A 16577-nucleotide genomic window follows, 5' to 3' on the forward strand; every position below is an offset into this window, starting at 1 on the left:
TCATGAGTATGAGGAGTTCTTGCTTATGTACATACTGTTTGCAAGAAGGACTCATGAGCATGAATGTATTTTCCTTGATAATCTTTTGCTCTGATGCATATGGCCAAGATGCATGTAACACTTTGCCTACTCTGTCATGGTTATGCTCTCACATGCCTCTCTATTTCACATTTACATGAGTGCATACATGTAGGGGGAGCCTATGCTTGTTACATGTCCTTCCAAAGCTTTACTTGCTGTTCTTTATATCTTTATCCAAAGCTTTGATGTATGTTGCCATCAATTACCAAAAAGGGGGAGATTGAAAGGACAAGTGCTTCCTAGGTGGTTTTGATAATTGATGACAACATATCTCTTGTTGGACTAACATTTCGATCTAGCATGTTTCAGATAAGTTCAACAATGGAGTGGCATGGACTAAAGGTTGTGGGAACTCCTTCAAGATGCTAAGGACAAAGGATTGGCTAAAGCTTCAAGCTCAAGACTCTTCATTTTATATTTTAGTGATCCAAGATCACATTGAGTCTTTAGGAAAAGCCAATACTATCAAGGAGGGATGAGGTGTTGCTTAATGAGCCTCTTGCTTCATGTGCTTAATGATATGCTCCAAAACCCTCAACTACTTTCCCATATCCACATATGACCTAAACCCTAAGTCAAACTCGGTCCTACCGATTCTTCCTATCCGGCGCCACCGAGTTTCACTTGTCATAAGCCACTGCCAAACCCTAATCAATTCGGTCTCACTGATGGGATCTCGGTCTCACCGAGATGGGCTTGCAAACTCTCTGTTACCCATTGCAATATTCTCGGTCCCACCGAGATATGCAATCGGTCCCACCGAGTTTGCTTGACCAAATCTCAATTTCACTTATTACCCAAATCGGTCCCACCGAGTTTGAGTAATCGGTCAAACCGAGTTTTTGATTTACCCTAACCCTAGCACATCGGTCCCACCGAGTTGATCCAGTCGGTCCCACCGAAATCACTAACGGTCACTAGGTTTACATTTTCGGTCTGACCGAGTTTATTGATTCGGTCCCACCGAGATTGGAAAACTGTGTAACGGTTGGATTTTGTGTGGAGGCTATATATACCCCTCCACCTCCTCCTCATTCGATGAGAGAGCCATCAGAACACACACACCATTCCAACTCATATGTTCTGAGAGAGAACCACCTACTCATGTGTTGAGACCAAGAAATTCCATTCCTACCATATGAATCTTGATCTCTAGCCTTCCCAAGTTGCTTTCCACTCAAATCTTCTTTCCACCAAATCCAAATCCTATGAGAGAGAGTTGAGTGTTGGGGAGACTATCATTTGAAGCACAAGAGCAAGGAGTTCATTACCTACACACCATTTGTTACTTCTTGGAGAGTGGTGTCTCCTAGATTGGCTAGGTGTCACTTGGGAGCTTCCGACAAGATTGTGGAGTTGAACCAAGGAGTTTGTAAGGGCAAGGAGATCGCCTACTTCGTGAAGATCTACCGCTAGTGAGGCAAGTCCTGTGTGGGTGATGGCCATGGTGGGATAGACAAGGTTGCTTCTTCGTGGACCCTTTGTGGGTGGTTGCTTCTTCGTGGACCCTTCGTGGGTGGAGCCCTGTGTGGACTCGTGCAACCGTTACCCTTGGGTGGAGCCTTGTGTGGACTCACGCAACCGTTACCCTTCGTGGGTTGAAGTCTCCATCAACGTGGATGTAGGATAGCACCACCTATCCGAACCACGGGAAAAACATCCGTGTCTCCAATTGCGTTTGAATTCTCCAAACCCTTCTCGTTACATTCTTGCAAGTTGCATGCTTTACATTCCGCTGCTCATATACTCTTTGCATGCTTGCTTGATATGTATTGTGTGTGTTGAAATTGTGCCTAAACTCCACTTAAACCGAAAATCTTAAAAATTGCAACTCTAGCATTAAGTGTCTAATCACCCCCCTCTAGACACATCTACTTCTAGATCCTACAATGATGTATTACGGAACAAGTAAAGAGACTTGCCAGTAATGAGATTGAACTAGGTATTGAGATACCGACGATCGAATTTCGGGCAAGTAACATACCTGAGGGAGTCCTGTATTAGGGGGTCTCCGGACAGCCGGACTATCTCCATTGGCCGGACTGTTAGACTATGAAGATACAAGATTGAAGACTTCATCTCGTGTCCGGATGGGACTCTACTTGGCGTGGAAGGCAAGCTAGGCAATACGTATATGGATATCTCCTCCTTTGTAACCGACCTTGTGTAACCCTAACCCTCTCCGGTGTCTATATAAACCGAAGGGTTTTAGTCCGTAGGACAACAATCACAACATACAATCATACCGTAGGCTAGCTTCTAGGGTTTAGCCTCTCTGATCTCGTGGTAGATCTACTCTTGTAACACCCATATCATCAATATTAATCAAGGAGGACGTAGGGTTTTACCTCCATCAAGAGGTCCCGAACCTGGGTAAAACTTCGTGTCCCTTTCCTCCTGTTACCATCCGACCTTGACGCACAGTTCGGGACCCCCTACCTGAGATCCGTCGGGTTTGACACCGACATTGGTGCTTTCATTGAGAGTTCCTCTGTGTCGTCACCGTTAGGCTTGATGGCTCCTACTATCATCGATAGCGATGCGGTCCAGGGTGAGACTTTTCTCCCCGGACAGATCTTCGTATTCGGCGGCTTTGCACTGCAGGCTAATTCGCTTGGCCATCTGTAGCAGATTGAAAGCTACGCCCCTGGCCATCAGGTCAGATTTGGAAATTTGAATTACATGGCCAACATCCGTGGGGACTTGATCTTCGACGGATTCGAGCCACTACCGGGCGCGCCCCACTGTCGCGATGGGTATGACCTAGCTCTACCGCCGAACAGTACCCCAGAAGCCGCGCCCGCATCAGCTCCGACCCTTAGTTCGGAGCCAACTGCGACAATCAAGGACGGGTGGTTAGACATCACCTCAGGGGTTGCAGTCTCAACGGCGATCGAGCCGAACACCAACGCAAATCTCCGTGCAGCCCATGACTCCAAGGTGCCGGACTCTCTTCCGGAAACCGAACCATCCGCGCCCCTGCTAATCGAATCCGATTGGGCGCCGATCATGGAATTCACCGCCGCGGATATCTTTCAGCACTCGCCCTTCGGCGACATTCTGAATTCACTAAGGTCTCTCTCTTTGTCAGGAGAGCCCTGGCCGGATTATGGCCAACGGGATTGGGATGCAGATGACGAAATTCGACGCCCACCCACCACCCACTTAATAGCCATTGTCGATGACTCAACCGACATGCTCGACTTCGACTCCGCAGACATCGACGATATGGACGACGATGCGGGAGGCGGAGAGGAACCACTGCCCATAGGGTGCTGGATGTCCAATTCATCATATGACGTATACATGGTGGACACACCAAAGGAAGACGACGAGGAACGGAAGGACGCACAGAAGGCTTATTCCCTCGAGAAGCAGTCAAAGCGGCGGCACAAGTGCTGCCCCAAATCACGCCTCGCCAGAAATAACGATAACACAGACCCAACATTGGAGCAGGGCGAACCACTGCCGGACCACGGCAATACGGAGAATCAAACCGAACAAACCAATTCTGTCAAAGATAATAGTCCGGACTACACAACGCCGGACAGGCACCCGGAGCAGCAGAATGCCCGTCAAAGGCTTGTTGCCACCATGAGGAGTCTGAAAAAGCAGCAGCAAAGGCTCAAGGCTGCGCAGGACACACTCCAAATCAGATGGAGTAAAGTACTCAACACAGCAGCGAAGTACGGCGACAATCGCCCCACCAAGAGCTACCCAAAGCGGAAGTTGCTACCTGAATTCGATGAGGAGGCCTCAGACCCCTCACAACCAAAAATCAAAACAGCCACCTGGCCGAATAGACGACCTCACGGCCAACATAGAGCGGCAAACGATGCCACCTACAAGACAATACGCGATTCACGTGAGGGCTTGCACCAAAAGGACAGCGCAACCAGATCCATCTATGGACCACGCAAGCGCGCCCCAGCATACGATATAACACAACAAACATCCGAACAATGCGGTACACCCAGATACAGGGGTGCTGCACACCCCCTATGTTTCACCGACGAGGTGCTGGATCATGAATTTGCAGAGGGATTCAAACCTGTAAACATAGAGGCATACGACGGAACAACAGACCCTAGGGTCTGGATCGAGGACTATATCCTCCACATCCATATGGCTCGAGGAGATGATCTCCACGCCATCAAGTACTTACCACTCAAACTCAAAGGGCCAGCTCGTCATTGGCTTAAAGGCCTCCCCAAAAACTCCATTGGAAGCTGGGCAGAGCTCGAAGATGCTTTTCGGGCAAACTTTCAAGGGACTTATGTCCGACCTCCGGATGCGGATGATTTGAGTCATATAACTCAACAGGCCAGAGAGTCAGCCCGAAAGATTTGGAACAGGTTTCTTACTAAAAAGAACCAAATTGTCGACTGCCCGGACGCCGAAGCCTTGGAAGCTTTTAAGCACAGCGTCCGTGACGAATGGCTTGCCCGATACCTCGACCAAGAAAAACCGAGAACAATGACAGCATTAACAAGCCTCATGACCCGCTTTTGCGTGGGTGAAGACAGCTGGCTAGCCCGATGCAGCTCCAGCGACCCCAGTACATCTGAAGTTAGAGATGGAAATGGGAAATCACGGCGCAACAACAATAACAAACGCCGGAATAAAAGAGACAACACAAAGAGCACGACAGTAAACGCCAAATTCAAAAGCTCTCGGTCAGGTCAGCAAAAGCCGCCCCCTAAAGGCGCCAGAGACGAACTGTCCAGCCTAAACAAAATTCGGGACCAAATATGTCAGGTCCATAGCACCCCTGGCAAACCAGCCAATCATACCCACAGAGAATGTTGGGTCTTCAAGCAGTTCGGCAAGCTCAACGCCGTACACAAGGGGGAGGATACACCAAGCGAAGATGAGGATGAGCCTCTCAAGGAAGACACTGGGGAACAAAAGAAATTTCCACCAGAAGTCAAAACAGTAAACGTGTTACACGTGATCAATGGCAGAAACAAAATGGCACTCCCAAAAAAATACGCCCGAAGGCCTATCACCGCAGAGTCCTGCCACTAGTTGTCTCAACCGATCACTTTTGACCATCGTGATTACTCAGCAAGTGTCCAGTGTGCAGGATGGGCTGCCCTGGTATTAGAATCAATAATTGACGGATACCACTTCACACGAGTCCTGATGGATGGTAGCAGTAGTCTAAACCTGATATACCAGGATACAATCTGCGAAATGGGATAGACCCAACAAAAATTTGCCATGGCAATATTACCTTTAAAGGAGTAACGCCAGGCCCAGGGGCTCATTGCACGGGCTCCTTGCTACTAAAAGTTATATTCGGCTTCCCCGATAACTTCCGTAGCGAACATTTAACCTTCCACATCGCTCCGTTTCAAAGTGGCTATCAAGCACTACTCGGACGCGAAGCTTTCGCTCGCTTTAACGCAATACCACACTATGCTTCCCTCACACTCAAGATGCCCGGTCCACGTGGCATCATTACAGTGAACGTAAGTATCAAGCGATCTCTGCGCGCCGAAGGGCGTGCGGCTGCCTTGGCAGCCGCACACTAAAAACGACCTCACCAACTAAAGCATTTAGCAGGTCGTCATGACCTCGGACACGGTTAGACGAGTCCAGCGCAGCCATATGCAATTTTTACCAGATCAATGATCACACCCCTATTACAAATACAAGGGGCTCAACGTGCGCAGACAAGCGACAATTCTTACTTACCTTGAATTATACATGATTTCTTTAAAAAACTATCTTTTTGCACGACCGCTTTTTTCACCAAAGCTCCTCTCTTTTACAGATAATCATCGTGCTACACCCATCCAGGATACGGCACAACGGAGACACAGGCGCAGACGTGCAGCAGGGACCCGCTCCAAGGATTCTTTTTAGATTAAGACCCTGTGTAAACCTTTTTACTGTCTCTTGTTGATACATATCCACCGAATTCTCAGCACAGTCGAGAAGGATGCTGGCGTCTTGGCATGTGGCCACGCCAGAATAATGCACGTACCTGGACACAAGGGGCTTCTTACGAAGGGCACTATCTAGGCCCGGGTTATACCATAAAGACCGAATACCTTAGGGAGTGTTCGGCGTCGCGAGTTTGGCCTTATATGCATCAGCTCCGAATCATTGTCTTTGGTCAAATGTTGGGTTTGCCCGGCTCCTGTGTTTTGGTGCCTTATGTTCCGCTTTACCGGCTAAGGTAGCACCAGGAGAACTACTGCGATTGTGCCCTGGTTCATCCGGACGAGCACCTCAGTAGAGAAAGCCGAAAACTGTCTGTCATGATATAGCGTGAGACTGGTCAACCACTCGGTGACCTATCGGAATGTTAGAATTGCTCTGCCTTAACGAAGGGCCGTTTCCCGGCCAGGCATGTACGCACCCCGCAATCGGGAGAGTGCGGAGCCACCAGGGGTTATCCAGTACCCCACTGTCAAACTCCTATGGCTAAGTGAAAGTGTTAAAGCATTATAGTCTCGTTGCCTCGCTCGCTACTCTATCACCTCCTTAATATGACCAAGACGTTGGGTTAAGTGTGAACACGCGTTTTTTTGCGAACACCCCCGCATTTTATGCGTGGGGGTTGAAGCCGACGGCTGCAATCTTTCAGGTTATATACAGGTATACATAAACGGCCGCACAGGAGGCATCATACTACTTTCAGGCAAAAGTATAAAAATAACCTTATAAAAAATTCATAAAAGCATTGTGCTTACAATGAAAATACATATCACTCAAACATAATATTTTTCGAGCACTGGGCCTCTATCAAACAAGCACCCTCGAGAACCTCCTTGAAATAGTGCTCAGCAGCCACCCGGCCTATGGCTGATCCCTGCGCCGCAACGGTGGTAGCGTCCATCTCTGCCCAGTATGCTTTAACACAGGCAAGGGCCATCCGCGAGCCTTCTATGCACGCCGACCTCTTCATCGCATTAATGCGCGGCACCGCATCAAGGAACTGCTGCACTAAGCTGAAATAGCTGTTCGGCTTTGGTCTTTCCGGCCATAGCTGATCCACAACAGACCTCATGGCGAGTTCGTACAACCTATTCAGTTCGGACCATTCGGCTAGCTGGTCAGTCAATGAAAGCAAATGTTCTGGAACGTGGAATTGCGTCCAGAACAGCTTGTCCACTTCATGATCTGTCTGACCTTGGGAGTACTTGGCCGCATCGGCAGCGCTCGCCGCCAAATCCATATACGCATCTGCCGAACTCCACAGCCGATCCAAAGGGGCATACCGAGGATCTCCGAACTTCCTCCGTAACATGAAGGGTTTCCCAGCCGCAATATCCCCGGCTTCCCGCAGCTCCTCCTTCTTCGCTCTCATAGCAGAACGGGTGTCTTTGTCCATCGTCGCGGCCTTCTCAAGGTCCGTTGCCTTCGCTCGGTTTTATTTCTCAAGGACCCAACAATGGTCGGTAGCGTCTTTCAATTCTACGGCCATCTTGGCCATCTTCTCCTGGCTCTCGCAATGTGTGGCCTTCTCGGCTTTCAACTCTTCGGCCGCCTTCAAAGCAGCCGCATTACTAATCCTCGCTTGTTCCTTGGCTCGGGCAAGTTCAGCCCGCAAGGCTTCCACGGTGGCAGCTCCATCTGCAGTCACAGCATATTAAAGATACTGGCATTATGCTGCTCTTACTATGTGGCATTCACCGGATAATAAAACTTACCATGTGCCTCGTCAAGCCTCTTGTTAACAAGCTCGATGTTGGCGTCTGCCGCATCCAGTTGCCGTTTTAATTGGGCAAACTCCCTAGTCCGGCTAGCCACCGGAGCTTCCACCACCTGCACATAGAGGCAGTTTGGTTATTGCCTGGGAATACGATCCTCTGTTCACCGCCGTCCTCGACGACAACCAGAGTCTCAGGGGCTACTATAACATGTGCAGTACTATCACATATTATCTCACATACCTCAAAGCCTGTCAATAGACTCATAAAGGCTTCATGTAATCCGCTTTCAGCGGACGAGATTCTCTCCATCACCGTACCCATCAGCGTACGGTGCTCTTTTGAGATGGCCGCTCGCCCCACCAACCCCCTCAGAACGTCCGACCGCACACCAGACGGTGCCGGACTCTTTCGTATGCTCTCTTCAGGAGCCGGACACTTGGGACTTTGGGGGTCTACGGGATTATCTTCTGGCCTCACCGGATCCGAAGAGGCCCTCCGCGACGACACTTCAGGGTCGCCCGCTTCTGGAGCGGAGGAGTCCGGGGGAGGCGTTTCGCTCTCCATCATCTCTGGAAGAAGATCCCCCGAAGACGAGCTCATTTGAGAGGGGCTGAGGCCCGAACTGCAAGATAGATGCGGTGGTTATTTTCTCAGAGGAAAAAGATAGCATACCCTTACTATTAAAATATTTTGGATCACTTACGACTCGTTGGAGGGCTGACCCCCCCGCGGACTCTGCGCGGCAAAAACACCCCCCAAGGCAGGACCCTCATGGAGGCTTCGGCTTCCGGATCCTCGGAAGCAGTCCTTTTCCTTCCCCGATCGTCCTCCTTTGTGGAGACGCTCATTCCCTCGGTTGGAGCGGATAGCGACGGGGGCCCGCGTCCGCCCGTATTATCTCCCTCGGTATCTTCCTTTAGGGGCTCCGGACAAGGTGCGACCTCGAGCATCTTCTCCAATACCGAATTTTCCAAACCATCAGGGAGGGGAGCCAAGCACCAGATCATCTTCGCCTTTGTTAGCTAGTCCTGGTCAAAAAGCGGACTCTCAGAAATAACTTCGAATAAAAGACAGTGTGTTCGGCTAGGGGATTTCTTACTTGTTCGGCGGCGCGGTTACTGCTCAGGCCCACGTCCTCGGTAATATCCAGACATTCCACTTGAGGTCCGAAGAATGACTTGTACATCTCCTCGTGCACCAAGCCGAGGAAACTTTGAATGGCACGTGGTCCCTCTGGTTTGAACTCCCACAAGCGCAGGGGCCGGCGTTTGGAAGGATGGACTTGACGAACCAGCATAACTTGTATTACCGCAACCAAATTAAAATCTCCCTCGAAGAGATCTCGTATGCGGCTTTGCAGTATAGGCACGTCCTTGGCTAGACCCCAGCTCAGACCCCTGCTAATCCATGACATCAGTTGTGGTGGGGGGCCCGGGCGGAAAGCGGGGGCAGCCGCCCACTTGGCACTTCTGGGAGCCGTGACGTAGAACCACTCCCGTTGCCATAATTCGGACACCTCTGGAAAGGAACCTTTCGTCCATGGAGCTCCTGCCATGTTGCCTATCGATGCACCTCCGCACGCTGCATGCTGCCCCTCGATCACCTTCGGTTGTACTTCAAAGGTCTTGAGCCACAGGCCGAAGTGAGGGGTCACACGGAGGAAGGCCTCACACACGACAATAAATGTCATGATGTGGAGAAAGGAGTCCGGAGCTAGATCGTGGAAATCTAGCCTGTATAGAACATCAAACCCTAATGAAGGGATCCAGAGTGAGGCCTAGACCTCGGAGGAAGTGGGAGACGAACACAACGTTCTCGTTGAGTTCGGGAGTAGGGACGACCTGCCCTCGAGCAGGCAACTGATGCGACACCTCAGCGGTCAGGTATCTGGCCTCCCTCAACTTCTTAATGTCCTCTTCTGTCCCGGAGGAGGGCATCCATCGGCCTTGAAGGCTGGATCCGGACATGATTGATGATCCGGAGCACCTGACCTGGGCTTTGGGTGTTAGAACTCGAGGTGGGGGAAGGGTTTGGTTGAACACGAGAGGGAAAAAGCGAAGCTTGTCCCCTTATAAAGAGGGTGAATATCAAGCGTCCTCTCCGTAGCCGTTTGGGACTTGCCTATAATCTAGGAGTCCTAAACACGGTTGGGTTACCCACGACCGTATTAATGAGAATCCCGTAATTAGGGGAACACAATCTCCGCTACGGCAAGGCGTGTTAAGAAACCGCCTCGCGTTATGTGTGGAGCTGGTTAAGAGAAATGGTTCGAATAATCACCGGGACATGACATGACATCATGCTGTCAAAACAAGCCAGCAAATTAGATCTACGAAAATTATTCTCTCTGCGGTGGAATGTGGAACTTATTTGCAGGGTCGGACACTATCCTGGTATTTCAAATTCTTCTATGATGTATTCAGAGAAGGAACCCGCCTTGCAATGCCGAAGACAACTACACTCCGGATTCATCGTCATTGAAGCCTGGTTCAGGGGCTACTGAGGGAGTCCTGGATTAGGGGGTCTCCGGACAACCGAACTATCTCCATTGGCCGGACTGTTAGACTATGAAGATACAAGATTGAAGACTTCGTCTCGTGTTCGGATGGGACTCTACTTGGCGTGGAAGGCGAGCTAGGCAATACGTATATGGATATCTCCTCCTTTGTAACCGACCTTGTGTAACCCTAACCCTCTCCGGTGTCTATATAAACCGAAGGGTTTTAGTCCGTAGGACAACAATCACAACATACAATCATACCGTAGGCTAGCTTCTAGGGTTTAGCCTCTCTGATCTCGTGGTAGATCTACTCTTGTAACACCCATATCATCAATATTAATCAAGCAGGGCGTAGGGTTTTACCTCCATCAAGAGGGCCCGAACCTGGGTAAAACTTCGTGTCCCTTGCCTCCTGTTACCACCCGGCCTAGACGCACAGTTCGGGACCCCCTACCCGAGATCCGACGGTTTTGACACCGACAATACCGATGACAAAGGGAACAACTTATGTTGTTATGCGGTTTGACCGATAAAGATCTTCGTAGAATATGTAGGAGCCAATATGAGCATCCATGCTCCGCTATTGGTTATTGACCGGAGACGTGTCTCGGTCATGTCTACATAGTTCTTGAACCCATAGGGTCCGCACGCTTAAAGTTAGATGACGGTTATATTATGAGTTTATGTGTTTTGATGTACCGAAGGAGGCCGGAGTCCCGGATGAGATCGGGGACATGACGAGGAGTCTCGAAATGGTGGAGGCGTAAAGATCGATATATTGGACGACTATATTCGGACATCGGAAAGGTTCCGAGTGATTCAGGTATTTTCGGGAGTACCGAGGAGTTACAGGAATTGTATTGGGCCTTAATGGGCCATACGGGAAAGGAGAGAAAGGCCTCAAAGGGTGGCCTCACCCCTCCCCATGGGCTGGTCCGAATTGGACTAGGGAGGGGGAGCCCCCTTCCTTCATTCTCCTTTTCCTTTCCCTTTCCTCCCCTCCTACTCCTACTACTTGGAAGGGATCCTAGTTCTACTAGGAAAGAGGGAATCCTACTCCTGGTGGGAGTAGGACTCCCCTAGGGCGCGCCATACAGAGGGTCGGCCCCTCCCCTCCTCCACTCCTTTATATACGTGGCCAGGGGGCACCCCATAGACACAACAATTGATCCCTTGGATCTCTTAGCCGTGTGCGGTGCCCCCCTCCATCATAATCCACCTCGATCATATCGTAGCGGTGCTTAGGTGAAGCCCTGCATCGGTAGAACATCATCATCGTCACCACGCCGTCATGCTGACGGAACTCTCCCTCAAAGCTCAGCTGGATCGGAGTTCGAGGGACGTCATCGAGTTGAACGTGTGCAGAACTGGGAGGTGACGTGCGTTCGGTACTTGATCGGTCGGATCATGAAGACGTACGACTACATCAACCGCGTTGTGCTAACGCTTCCGCTTTCGGTCTACGAGGGTACATGGACAACACTCTCTCCTGTCGTTGCTATGCACCACCATGATCTTGCGTGTGCGTAGGAAATTTTTGAAATTACTACGTTTCCCAACAGTGGCATCCGAGCCAGGTTTTATGCGTAGATGTCATATGCACGAGTAGAACACAAGTGAGTTGTGGGCGATATAAGTCATACTGCTTACCAGCATGTCATACTTTGGTTCGGCGGTATTGTTGGATGAAGCGGCCCGGACGGACATTACGCGTACGCTTACGCGAGACTGGTTCTACCGACGTGCTTTGCACACAGGTGGATGGCGGGTGTCAGTTTCTCCAACTTTAGTTGAACCGAGTGTGGCTACACCCGGTCCTTGCGAAGGTTAAAACAACACCAACTTGACAAACTATCATTGTGGTTTTGATGTGTAGGTAAGAACGGTTCTTGCTAAGCCCATAGCAGCCACGTAAAACTTGCAACAACAAAGTAGAGGACGTCTAACTTGTTTTTGCAAGGCATGCTGTGATGTGATATGGTCAAATCATGATGCTAAATTTTATTGTATGAGATGATCATGTTTTGTAACCGAGTTATCGGCAACTAGCAGGAGCCATATGGTTGTCGCTTTATTGTATGCAATGCAATCGCCCTGTAATGCTTTACTTTATGACTAAGCGGTAGCGATAGTCGTGGAAGTATAAGATTGGCGAGACGACAACGATGCTACGATGGAGATCAAGGTGTCGCGCCAGTGACGATGGTGATTGTCGGTGTCAAAACCGGCGGATCTCGGGTAGGGGGTCCTGAACTGTGCATCTAGGCCGATTGGTAACAGGAGGCAGGGGACACGATGTTTTACCCAGGTTAGGGCCCTCTTGATGGAGGTAAAACCCTACGTCCTGCTTGATTAATATTGATGATATGGGTAGTACAAGAGTAGATCTACCACGAGATCAGAGAGGCTAAACCCTAGAAGCTATCCTATGGTATGATTGTATGTTGTGATTGTTGTTCTACGGACTAAAACCCTTCGGTTTATATAGACACCGGAGAGGGTTAGGGTTACACAAGGTCGGTTACAAAGGAGGAGATATCCATATCCGTATTGCCTAGCTTGCCTTCCACGCCAAGTAGAGTCCCATCCGGACACGAGACGAAGTCTTCAATCTTGCATCTTCATAGTCCAATAGTCCGGCCAACGGAGATAGTTCGGCTGTCCGGAGACCCCCTAATTCAGGACTCCCTCTGTAGCCCCCAAACCAGGCTTCAATGAAGATGAGTTCGGTGCGCAGTATTGTCTTCGGCATTGCAAGGCGGGCTCCTCTCCAAATTCTGTGTACCTGTCGAAATAGTGTCCGGTCTCTTGTGATTGTTGCACTCCTTGGCTTCCACGCCTAATAATGGCCACTTTCCACGTGTCGAGCGAATGTGAAGAGCCAGGGCGTTTTCACATTTACCCCCTAGCTGTATGAATGAGCCGCCTATTAAAAAGACGAGGATTCAGATCCAAATCACACCATCCTCCCTTGGCGAGCCTTCATCGGAGCGCACCCGATAGAGATCCATTCCATCATGGCCGGTCGACGCAGCTCCTCCTCTCGCCCCCTAGCTCCAAGCCTGGAGATTGGGAGAGATGTTCCATCCCGCACAACAAATTAGTTATGCTTTAGACCAAGGGATTTCTTCCCCCAGCGTACCTGGTCCCGGTTTGAGCCGGGCTTGCCAGCTATAATGGCGGAGAGCAAGCGGAGAACCTTCCCAATCCCTCCAAGGGAGAGCGGGTCTGCCTTGTCCCTTATTTGGTAAGAGGGCTCAGATTCCCAATTCATCCATTTCTCCGGGGGCTCCTGGAGTTCTACGGCCTCCAGTTGCACAACCTTACGCCTGCCTCCATGCTGCATATCGCGGGATTCGTAGCCCTTTGCGAGTTGTTTTTGGGCTGTGAGCTCATTTCGCTCTGTGGAAGAAGATGTTCTGCCTTGTGCCCCGTTCTCAGAAGGGGTCAATATATCAAGTGGGCGGAGCCGAAGTGTGGCGTATTGCCGGGACCGGATACCTGTCCGGGACTCCAAAGAAGACGTCCGAAGACTGGCCTTCAGAATGGTTTTATATAGAAGACGTCCCCCTCCCGAATCCTATTCGGATCGGCCTTCCTGAGTTTGACAACGCCCCTTTGAAGAAGCGCCGGAGTTGGCATCCACGGAGCTCCCTCGAGGAAGATGATAGGGACATTCTTTACCTGATGAGCCGGATAAGTTTTTTAGCTCGATCCGGATTGACCATGATCGAGGTCATGGCCATATGTAACATGCGGGGGGTGCAGCCGCTTCAGTATAGAGGCCACCCCATGTGGGATTTCAACGGGGAGGATGACGCCACCCGCTACGGCCGTAAAGGGTCGGGATCGGTTGCTGATTTAATAGAGATCTTATCCACTTTGTACAAGGGAGAAGAGGAGGAATTCCTTCTTGTCAACCCGCAGGGTGGATTTTCTATGTAAAATCCTCCGAGCTGGGTAAGCGGAGACTTTTTCTTGCCCATCCGTTTCATACTTCCGCGGTTAAGTATTCAGTCTAGCAATTTCTACGCAGGAACTGCGCCAGGCTGTAAGGGAGATAAACAACTCCCCTCCACAACCCGAGGACCCCGGACGGTCCCTCGACCCGGCCTCCTAGGAGGATCCGGACATATCCGTGGAGCTGATCGATGGGGTGTTTTACCAATTAAGCAATGATAATGCTTTGGTGGCCATTACGGCCGATTACCCTGGGCTAGTTCCAGCCTCACAGGTGATTGAGACCAAAGTCCCAGCACTTCAAAAAGGGATTCATCCTTGCGTGTTTTTGATCGCCGTATAACAGCCGTGTTTTGCAGGGGAGGTCCTCGAGGCAGAAGGCTGAGCTTGCGGCGACTGGCCAACAAGGGGCCGCGAGGCCAGGCAGGCTGAAAAGACCCGCAGTCCGGATTGAGACACCGGCGCAGCGGTACAGCGCGCCGTCTTTATTGCAAGACATTATTCGCATAGGTGTATTAACGCCCATGCCCTCTTTTCAGGAAAAAGAGCGCTCGTCGGACTATACCCGGAGAGGCTACCAATCACGCCTCCACAAGCCAGGCTCCAAGCCCGGATTCGGAGGCGGGAACGAATACGAGGCGTACGCCAGGTGCTCCTCCGACAGAGGATGCGGATAAACTGTCCGCCACCAATTCTGAGGTGGAAAGTGTCATGAACCATAGGCGTCGCCGGACTGTTCTTCGTGACGCTTGTTTCTCCCAAGAGGCATTGGATGCCTTCAAATCGGGAGACGCACACCTCCGTGCCGCTCAAAATGGTCTAGCCAGAGCCACGGAGCAGTATGTAAAAGACATACGGGTGAGAAAATTTGGTGATTATATATATCAGTAGCCCCTGAGACTTGAAATAGTTAGGATAGCTGATTTAAGGATCATTTGTTATGCAGATTCTTACAGAAAAGAATACTCAACTGTCCCAGGAGCTGGAAGAGTGCAAAGCCCAACTTCAGGCCGCACTGGCTGTAGCAGGGGAGCCCAAAGAGACCCCTTCTGGTAACATATCCTTCGAATGATAAGTGTCATATAGAATGCGGCGTATATGCAGATCTGACGATAAAATTGCAGATGACGCTGGAGTAAATCCGGATAAGCAACAACTCATACGCCAGCTGAAGGCCGGTGAGAGCGTGCTTACGAGGGTGAGGTAGGAGAAAAATGATTTCCTAGATGCCAACACCAAGCTGGGCGTGGAACTACAAGATGTTCGTGCCCAACTGTCGGACTCTGTTAAGGAAAATCGGCGGCTTCGACGTGGCATATTTAGTAAGTGCTTGAACGAACTTTGAAAAGGAGTTCAGCGAGGAAGCTGGCTGACAGAGTTATGTCTGTAGGTATGCTAACAGGTCGTCCTGCCGAGGACATGCCCGGTTCAACGGGTGACCTTCTTCCCGAGCTCTCAAAGCTGCACGAACGAGTTCGACAGGTGATGCAAGGCGTCACCCATGCATTGTGGCCATCCGTCTCCATACCCAAAGGCCTTGGAGAGCTTGCATAAAAGCTAAAGGGAGCGCGGTGGTGCTTCCGATTATGGAAGATATCAACATGCCGTCAGGGCGCCAGGGAAGCCTGGGCAATGGTGAAGACACGGTACACGAAGGCTGACCCGAACCATATGGCCGAAGTTGGACCTGTGGGGCCCGATGGGAAGGAGATCCCTGTGAGCTTAGTGTACGGCCAAGTAGAATTGGCCGCAAAGTATTCCCAACAGGAATGTAGACTAGACAGCCTGTTGGATGGTATTGAAGAGGAATTCAACCAGTCAAATTGACTATGTAATTTTAAAGTGACATGTATAATGCCTTCTAGCCGGATTGTAGATCGTTTGTCGTGGCAGACCTTTTCGCTTCGACCTCGGGACCCGACGGTCCGGAGTGTATCCGAATACCCTCTCGATTATGTAAGAACCGTGGCGTGCGTGGAGACCAGGCGTAGGGGTCATTAGTGCTTTATCAGACAAGTGCCCAACTAGTTATGTTATATTACATGGGTAGTAAGAAACATCTTCCAGGGAGAATAGTTCCGTTAAGGGTTCTGTCGGTGTCAAAACCGGCGGATCTCAGGTAGGGGGTCCCGAACTGTGCGTCTAGGCCGGATGGTAACAGGAGACAAGGGACACGAAGTTTCACCCAGGTTCGGGCCCTCTCGATGGAGGTAAAACCCTATGTCCTGCTTGATTAATATTGATGATATGGGTAGTACAAGAGTAGATCTACCACGAGATCAAAGAGGCTAAACCCTAGAAGCTAGCCTATGGTATGATTGTTGATGTGTACGTTGTCCTACGGACTAAAACCCTCTGGTTTATATAGA

Source organism: Triticum aestivum, chromosome 7A (assembly GCF_018294505.1).
Source record: "Triticum aestivum cultivar Chinese Spring chromosome 7A, IWGSC CS RefSeq v2.1, whole genome shotgun sequence".
In the NCBI taxonomy this organism is placed as follows: domain Eukaryota; kingdom Viridiplantae; phylum Streptophyta; class Magnoliopsida; order Poales; family Poaceae; genus Triticum; species Triticum aestivum.